The sequence below is a fragment of the Equus przewalskii genome, chromosome 2 (assembly GCF_037783145.1).
Source record: "Equus przewalskii isolate Varuska chromosome 2, EquPr2, whole genome shotgun sequence".
Classification (NCBI taxonomy): Eukaryota; Metazoa; Chordata; class Mammalia; order Perissodactyla; family Equidae; genus Equus; species Equus przewalskii.
In genome coordinates, this window is record NC_091832.1 from 118,111,917 (window position 1) to 118,121,554 (window position 9,638).

Genomic DNA, 9,638 nt, shown 5'->3' on the forward strand with positions numbered 1-9,638 from the left:
TTCCCACTTCATTTTGGCTTTTGGAAAGACGAGGGCCAAATGTGAGACTCACCCCTGGGGACCAGAGTGAACTTTACGAAAGTGTAAATGCCAGCCTCACTCTAATTTTCTCCCTTATCTTTTCTTTGTCCTACTTTCAGCACATATTTATTTCATCTTACTACACTGTGTACATATTCACAAATCCCCAGAAGTCCTTTTTGGAGCAAGATAGTATTTAAAGACATACCAAAAAGGCACTAAATCGCCATAAAATGCTGAGATGGGGACAATAGTTTTTTAAAATAATTTATTCTGAAATTACTAAGTGCAGTGTCATGATACTATTAGAAAATCTGTACCTTTGAGCAAACTAAAAAGTTTATGATGGAATAATTTTAGATATAGAAGGGGTTTGGATGTTTTAGTAAAATCTCATCTTTTCACAGAGGAGGAAAGTGAAGCGATGTTTTTGCTCCAGTTTCCTCCACAGTTAAATATGGATTTTTAAAAAAGAGTTTTTCAGTCCTTGAATATAGAAATTACCTTGATAGAAATGCAAGGTATTTTGTCATGTTTTTACTGTTGACTGTGATGAACATTTGATAATTCTGGTACACAAGTGAGCTGTGATGCCATCCACACACGTGTGCTCCGTACATGATGGCCAGTGTTACATACGACAGAGCAATGGTGGTCCTGGGGGCAGTGGGTACACTGCAGGAAACCAGGGCTCCTGTCTGTATATTGTTCATCATCGACAACAAAATATCATACCTTTCACGAGCAGCTGGTGGCTTTCCCTCCCTGCCAGTAGCCCATTGTTAAAGACAAATGTTTGAAAACAGGAGATTTCTCCCACGAAGCCATAAATCTGTGTTTGTGGTATTGTCTAATCTCTGTTGTGGGAATGGATCTGACATCACCATTTGAAAATTATGACTTCTTTCAACCCAAAAACCAGAATGCAGAAAATGGTGAAGAAAAAGTTCCTCTTTCTATTCAGGCAAATGTCACAACTGTGTATAGTTCTGTTACCCATGTTGAGAGGCAAATGGACTTAGGGTTTACTATCATTTAATTAGAATTATCTTCCAGGAGATGTCATGGTTTATGTGCTCACTAAAGCAATTGAACTGAGCCCTCACTTCCTCTCTAGCTAATCCTGGGCTGGAGAATGCAAATGTCATCACTGTAATATTACAAGTCACAGAAACAACCCAGAAGAGAGGATTTTCATCCAAGGGTTCAAGTCGAGTCCATGTTTCCAGATCCCCAATCACTTCCCCAGGTCCTTTCATCAAACATTTCTAGTGTGCATCACACCTTGCTGAAAATATTCCCTAAGCTCCCCTCATCAGAGTGACATGATGCAAAGTTCTGCCTTATGGTAGGAAAGCCACCTGCCCCTGCGTCTCGGTGCACCCCGCTTCAATTCCTGACAACACCGCCAGGAAGATAGTGTGGCTTTCATTGTCCTCCCTTCTTTCTTAACATCTGAGCACATGCTGGAAGTCATGACATCATGTGCTAACCTTCCTCAAAGACATGCAACAGCTTTCAGGCAGGATGCTCAGAGAAAACATGAGACACGCGTCCAACCTCTTCTCTGCTCATGGGCGACCATCTCCACATCATCACAGAGGGGTCTGCTCACAGAAGGTCATTCCATGATCTGATGGTGCACCTGGGAATAGAAGCCAGAAGCCCCAGCTCTCTGTGAAGTGTTCCAACTGAAAAACACTAGGCCTGTTTGTTTGGGGAAGAAAGCACACTCTGGCAGCAGCCCAGAGATTTGGCTAAGGGGAGGATGGTCGTGCCTTTCTCAGTCCCAAGTGAGCACCCACCCAGATGCCTTCACAGTGGTCCCTAGGCAACTGTGACTTTTTCTGAGTAACTATTTCTCTCAGTGCAAAGACGATTCTGCTCCATGTTTGATAGTAATATCAAGGCAACTTTCTTATTTCAAAAAAGAGAATCAAGACTGGAGAAGTGCTGCTCTACCTGGAAAATCTCACACACATTCTTTGACCTATGAAACAGATCAGAACAAGCAAACAAACCCACCCCATTGTGCACCTCCATAAACTCCAGGCAAAAAATATATTCACTTTTCTTTTTAGGAATTAATAAGTTTTTGTGGCTGTGAGTTGACTTAGGTGTTTTGGGCAGCTATCTCAGGTGATACCGTTAACAAGTGAACATTTTGATCTTATTCAGACCATAGAAGCTGAAAGCTTCAGTCCATCCTCTCTGTGTCCACCAGCAGGGCTTAGCTCAGCACCACCAGGGGGGAAATAGTCAGTTAAAAGAAAAACATAACTTGTTTTCCATCTGCATTTCAAAACAGGTTCTCAATAAGTATTTGTTGACAATAATATAAAAATCTGTTGAAACTCATGCCTGTGAAGGATGGTCATTTCCCAAGCTCATTTTATGGGGGAAAAAAAATGGGTTTCTAGGGAGAATGGGGTAGTTCACGGGATATTGCAGAATAATTTGATAACGTCTGCTGTAAAAGTATTTTGAGACACATCATTCCACAGGCAGGTCCGGCTGCCACATATTGAATTTAACATGTCCTTCAACTTTGTTTTACTTTCCGTCCTGTGTAATTACCCTCTGTTGGCATTACCCTAATTAGCCAAGGCAATGACGCCATTGTGTCTATTTAAGTTTTAATTTTTCAGAAAGACAAGTCCCAAAGGAGGAATCAGAAATTTTTCCTTTTATACATGCAGCATGAGTCAGATTTTAAAGTTACTTTTTATTCTTAGTTATGAAGTTTCCCTATAAACAAACCCCCCCTCTTAAATTATGTTTAAAATTTTTCAACTTAAATAATTATAACCGTATAGAGATAAGCAGACATTTGTCAACCAGTAGCCTAGAATCCAGTATACGGTGACATATAACCTTGTATTAAGGAGTGCTAAACACGAGTTAATTACCAGGACAATGGGAAGAGATCAGAGGGAGAGAAAAAAATCAAAGTAATTTTTAAGTTAGTAACCTTTCACCTGACTCACGTTGGTCGGCATCCAATATTGACCAGAGGGACTGGAATTCATTCTGATGATGTGATGGTAAAAAGTTGAGTTCAATGAGTCTGGTGGTCTCGGCACTGTTCCCAGAGAACTCCATTCCCAGCACATAACTAAAGGACCTCCACTTTGGTCCAACTGGCAATCTATTCTGTCAAAAAAGACTCAGGGTGGAAATGGCCCATGGGGACACATTTTTTCCTTCCTACTGACAGGCTTCATCTCTGAATGAGTGGAAGGAACTCTGATGGTCACCTCTGGAGAAGGATGGCCAGGACCCTGTTCTCAGTCTGACTTGCGATTGCAGTGGACTCAGGGTTTGAAGGAGTCCTTCTCAAAGCCTAATGCTATCTTTGGGGAGCATAAAGGAACATAAAATTTATCACTTGGAAACAGAGAATGATTTCATGTGCAGCCTTCGTATCAGAGTCCTCAAGGAGAAGTGATGAATAAGCTGAGAAATTTTATTCAGCAGAACTCTTCCCTTGGGTATGGGGCAGAGTGAGCCACAGCCATCTTTATTAGAAATTATGCATCTGAATACTCCCAGACAGAGTGAGAGAACATGCACAACCCCACTGTAAAACCTTTTTAAAAACCCTTAGACTGCATTAGTGCATTAATACACAGGTGCTGGCTCTGACTGCCTGATATGAAAATCCCAGCTGCTCATCTTTAAAAGCTAACACTTTCCATTATGAAGTGGTTTTTTTGCACCGGTTTTCCTCTTTCTTTTAATTCATGGTATTCATCTATAGAGTCCTTATGTGGTCCCTGTGGTTTCTAAAATTACTAAAGGAAGAGACTCTCCCCAAAGTTGTTGTAAGTGGCTGGGTGCATGGTTCTTGTTCGTGGATCAAGCTCCAAGAATACATGAAAATAAATGCAAGCTGGGTTATGGAGAACAGATTCTGTCTCTACAATTGCACCATTCCACTGATACTCCAGTCCAAATGGATCATCGTCAAGAGAATGATGCAAAGCTCAGACGTTCCTTGGAGAGTTCAGTCCCAGTGCAAAAAGGATGCAGGAAACCAGAAAATGAATTACAAAATTAGTTCTATCACAGAGAGCAGAAGAAGCCCCAGACAAGATTCACAAAGAAGCAAAATCACACCCTAAGCAAGAAGGTGCAAGATCAAGGCTTCGTCAGCACCTCCAGATGGCATTTTACTTGGCTTCTTAGTAACGCCCAACACTGTCTGCACGCCCTCTGTCGTGAAGCATCCTCTCACTAACGTCCTGGCCAGCCTCCTCCTCGCTGTCCTTCCACCTGGAAAAGTTGATGCTTTTCAGAGAACCAGATCCTCTTTCCCTCATATTCTGTAGCCTCTCCCAGGAATGTCCTATCCTGTCCTTTGCCTTTAGATCCCATTAGCTTGGTAGCAATTCCTCACTTGGTCAGGACTCATTCAGAGGCTTGTGACAGCAATTCAAATTAAACCAAGTGAATTTCCAAAAAGAGTATTTATTGACTCACACAACTGAAAAATCTAGGCCTATTTATTATAAGGGTGCTGTGTCTTCATTCACTTAACAATTTTTATTGAAGACCTACTACAAGCCGAGTGCCATTTAAGGGTTAGGGCTAGACAAGCCAACTAAACAGACAACAGTCTCTCACATCACGTAGTTTACAAGAAACAAACAAATGAATAATTTTAAAAGCACACAAATAAAATACATTGTATGTTAGATGCTGGTAAGTGATAGGGAGAAAAATAAGGCATGAAGGGGAGATGGGGAGGGCCAGAATAGAATGGGGCCGCTATTTTAAGTAGTTAGGGAAAACCCTCACAGACAAAGTTACATCTGAGTCAAGATCTGAAGGAGCTGAAGGAGTAAGCCATGTAGACAGCTGGAGAAAGAGCATTCTAGGCAGAGGAAACAGCAAGTGCAAAGGCCCTGGAGTAGGGTAAGCCTAGAGAGTGTCAGAACTGCAAGGATTCCAGAGTAGCTTCAGAAAAGTGAGTGAGGGAGACAGTCATAGATGGAAGCAGAGACGTAACCAGTGGGAGATCACATGGGGCCTTGTGGGCATTTGTGAGGACCTTGGCTCTTTACTCTGAATGAAATCTGACCATTGCTTGTGTTTTGAGGAGAAGAGTGTCACGATCCAACTTATGTTTTGATGAGATTATTCTGGTCGCCAGAATAAGGGAAGCAAAGTTGGAATCAGGAAGACGAGTTGATGGATGGATCACCCCAAAACTCAGGGACTTAATGCCATAAGCATTAGCTATATCACTCATGCATCTTCAGGTCATCTGGATGTTTTCTTCGTCTGGTCTCAGCTAAGCCTACCCATGCATTTGTGGTTGGCTGCAGGTAGCTCTGTTGACCTTGGCCCTCCTACATTTTGGAAGATTGGCCGACTGTAGGCTGGCCTACGATAGTCTCAGCTGGGATGTCTGGCATCTCCTCCTCACCCTCCAGCAGGCTCGCCTGGGCTTGTTCATGTGGTAGTGGCAGGGTTTCAAGTGACAGAGCAGGAGCAAGCAAAACCTTTGTAACCTGGCTGCAGAACTAGCCCAGTCATCTCTGCCACATTCTGTTAGCCAGAGCAAGTCACAAGGCCAGTCGAGATTTAAAGAGTAGGGAAATGATTCTGTCATTTTATGGGAAAAGCAGCAAAATCATTTTGCAGAGGGTTTACTGGGAGGCTCGTGATCCACAGTAGAGTATTGTTGATAATAGGTGATTGAATTCTCTATATTTTGAAGGTAGAGTCAAGAAAATTCACTGAAGAACTGAAGGTAGCGTGGGAAAGAAACGAGTTGCAATGGACACAAATGTTTCTGTCTCAAGCGATCGGGATGATGGAGATGCTGTTAACCTGGGAGGAGGATGGAACAGGAGGGCCAGTACTTTGTTCTCTCCATCAGGATTCTGTCTCTAAGCTCTGACTCCCTCTGTAAGCAGGCTTCCCTCATTGCTGGCAGTTTCTCAAAGAGAAATGGAGATTCCATCACCAGGGAAAATGGATGTTAGGCAAGCCAGAACAATGTGCGTCCTCCACAAATCTGAAGTCTGTCTCTACTACCAAGATCTCTTCTTCCACCTTGGGTCTTGAAGATATTGTCACTTGGATATTCCATAGGCACTTCCAGCCTAACGTGTAAAAAAACTGTATTCTTCACCTTTCTACCTCCCCTGAGAACACCAGATGCCCTCTTGTGGTTCTTACCCCAGTGAATGGCACCACTATCCCTTCATTTGCCCAAGAAAGAAACCTGGGAGTCATCACTCATGTCTGCTTTTCCCTGCGTTCGAGGAATCATGAAGTCCTGTGCATTGTCTATTCGGAACATCTACCGGTTTGGCCCACCATTCACAGGATTATTCCTGCAGCTCCCTGACTGATCGCTTTGTCTTCACTCTCATGCCTAGTTAAGCCATCCTTTCCTCCTAATTCATTTTTCTTCTTGCAGACAGTGTTATTTCCATGACAAAATGCAATCGCATGATTTCCTTGACTGATGCCCTACCATCAGTCCCTATTACTCTTAGAATAATACAGCCTGAAAGGTCCCTTGCTTCTCCAGTTTCCTGTTTTGTTTTATTTTTACTTTTTACCACACCGACTGTCAGACTGTGTTCTCAGTGTACGAAGCCCAGTCAGTTCCTCTGAGGAACTCACCATTTTCCTCTCATCTAGGGCAAGTGAATATTCTATTTCTTTCCCCTGGAATATATATATATTTCAAGATAGGTCTCATATCTTCTAGGAAATATTTTTGCTCCATCCTTCCATTGATCTGGGACATTGCTTTTCTTCTATACTCTCCCTATCATAACACTTTCTACACTGTGTTGTATGGACTATTTATTTGCCAATAATCAACAACTCGATTTTAAATTTCATGAGTAATGGTCATGTATGCCTTCTTGCTCACTATTTTCTCTCTCAGTAATTGGTTCATATCTGTCAGTCAAAGTATCATATGAATCAATGACTAGAAGAACTCTTACTTGATCCTTTTTTGTGGAGAAAACTTTAATCATCATATAAGAGGTATGAGCTTCCTGAAAGTGGTTGGTGTTGTTTCAGTATTATGGAGGTAACTCTCAGAAAAGTTTGTATAGGAGCCATCACAAGGACTAAGCTGAAACACTGAAGAAACAGCAGAGAGAATGAGAAAAGAGTTATGATAGTTTGGGCGAATTTTTCAAAAAGTCAAGATGAGCAAATTCCCATTTTATTGGTTAGGGTTCAGTTGGAGTAGCAGAGATGCAATGAGTGTTATGGAAAATTTGTTATGTTTGTTATGTCTAGTCAGTTGTGGAGGAGTTGGAAATAGGGTCTAGAGTTTGGAGCTGGAGAATCAAAGGGGGAATTGCCAAGCAGTTACTCTAAAAGCCAAGTGTATCCACTGCTAACGTGAATCCATGCAGGGGGAGCTTGTGCTAAGATCTATGGGGAGCTCTTCTCTCTGTGTAGCTGCCACCTACAGATGACCAAGCGGCTATAGCGTAAAGGGATGGTGGGAATGCCAAGAGGCCTAAGTATGGACTGCAATGATCTGAAGATCAAATAAATTCATGGCATATGGCAGAAAGAATGAGATCTAGTCTTAATTATAATTGTTTTAAAAATAGAAAATATCCTGCCAAAAAATAAAGTACAGGGGCCAACCCTGTGTCCCAGTGGTTAAGTTTGTGTACTCCGCTTGGCAGCCTGGAGTCTGCCAGCTCGGATCCTGGGTGTGGACCTACCTGCTGCTCATTAAGCCATGCTGTGGTGGCATCCCACATAGAAGAACTAGAAGGACTTACAACTAGGATACACAACTATGTCCTGGGGCTTTAGGGAGGAAAAAAATGAATAAAGAGGAAGACTGACAACAGATGTTAGCTTAGGGCCAATCTTCCTCAAAAAAAAAGAAAGAAAAGAAAGAAAGTACAAAATGTTTAGACTGGGTTTCAATTATAGTTAAAAAATGTAAATACAATGAGTTAGAAACTTTGGGTTTATGTTGTGGACTTGGGATGCAAATTGAATGTCTAATAGAAGGTGTCCCATGAGTTAGTAAATTTTAACAGGAGGTGTCTCTGTGGCTAATGTTAAGGATATACTCTGTAACCTTGAGTCCCGGGTGGGTCACCTCCTCCTGGAGCCCTGTGTCTGACTTTGAGTAAGATCTTAGTTTCTTCTCCCACAAACTCTGCCCTTAGCCTCAGAGCTTCTTGACTGAGGATATTGGGAAAATACCTGACATCAAAATACTCTCTCCGCAAAGAAGGCTTCATCAGTGATGCAGCCTTTCAATTATTAAACAGACCATCTGACACAGCCAGCTGAAGTATCTGCATTTGGATGCTGTCCCCAATGTCCTGGCTGTCCAAAAGACAGGTGATATCAAGCAAGATGGCAGACAGGTTCACCAAACCAACAACGAAAAGATCATACCAAATGTAACTTCTACTGCCCCTCTTCAAAGCCACACAAAGTCAGTCTCTGGCAATTCTAATATTGTCCCTTTGTGCCGGCGTCATGGTAAAGCTGCTGCTGTGCAGAGGCGCAGCCTCAGAAGCCTCGAACAGGGCAGTGAAAGCTTTCAAGGTTCCTCCCATAATGGGATTAAATACAGATTTTCCAAAATCACCTCCCTTTTGCTAGATAGAACCTCATATAAACTACTTGAGAGCTATCTACCACTTCGATTCAAAGTCGGCCACCGTTACTCGTTTTCAAACCAGGGGAGGACATTTAACGTTTCCTCCGATTTATTCCCACAACCACTTCTCTCGCCACCACCCCGGGAAGGCTGCTGCCCTGCCCATTATGTATCCTTTCAAATAAGTGAGCTCTGACACTGTCATTTAACCCCTCTCAGGGCACTTCTCACCATTTCTGCCTTTGTCTTAGTCCTTAAGATTTTCTGCCTGCAGAGAAAGGGTCAGAGCAGAAGATTCCATGGAGAAGGAATCTTCCCTACCACAGGCCATTACTCATCTTCTGACTCATCAATAAGGCTGGGGCTCAGAACTGTCGATTTTAATTAGAATTAATTTTTAATAGAATTAAAGCAACTGTCTTGAGAAATGTCATTGGCACATGACGTTTCATATTAAGTGTGTGTGGGGGGGGTGCTTGAAAAGCTCATCGTGTACAGTTCTTAAAATTCTGTTTAAAGAGACAAGAAAATAAAGTAACAAACAACTTTTATGGAAAACTGCGTACTTAACTCTTTCTTTTTTTGGTGAGGAAGATTTGCCCTAAGCTAACATCTGTCACCAATCTTCCTCTTTTTTTGCTCGAAGAAGATTAGCCCTGAGCTGACATCTGTGCCAGTCTTCCTCTATTTTGGATGTGGGATGCCTCCACAGCATGGGTGCTGAGTGGAGGAGGTCCAGTGCCCTGATCTGAACCAGCAAACTCCCGGCTGCAGAAGTGGAGTGCACAGAACCTTAACCAGTTGGCCACAGGGGCAGCCTACAAATTAACCCTTGTTTAGGAGTTAAATGCTGAAAGTTATTTCCAGGCTTTCAACTTTTTTGAATATTAGTGAAGAAAAAATTAAGAACGTTCACTGTCAAAAAACTGAGAAAATTTTGGGGCTGACCCCGTGGCCCAGTGGTTAAGTTTGCGTGCTCCACTGCAGGCGGCCCAGC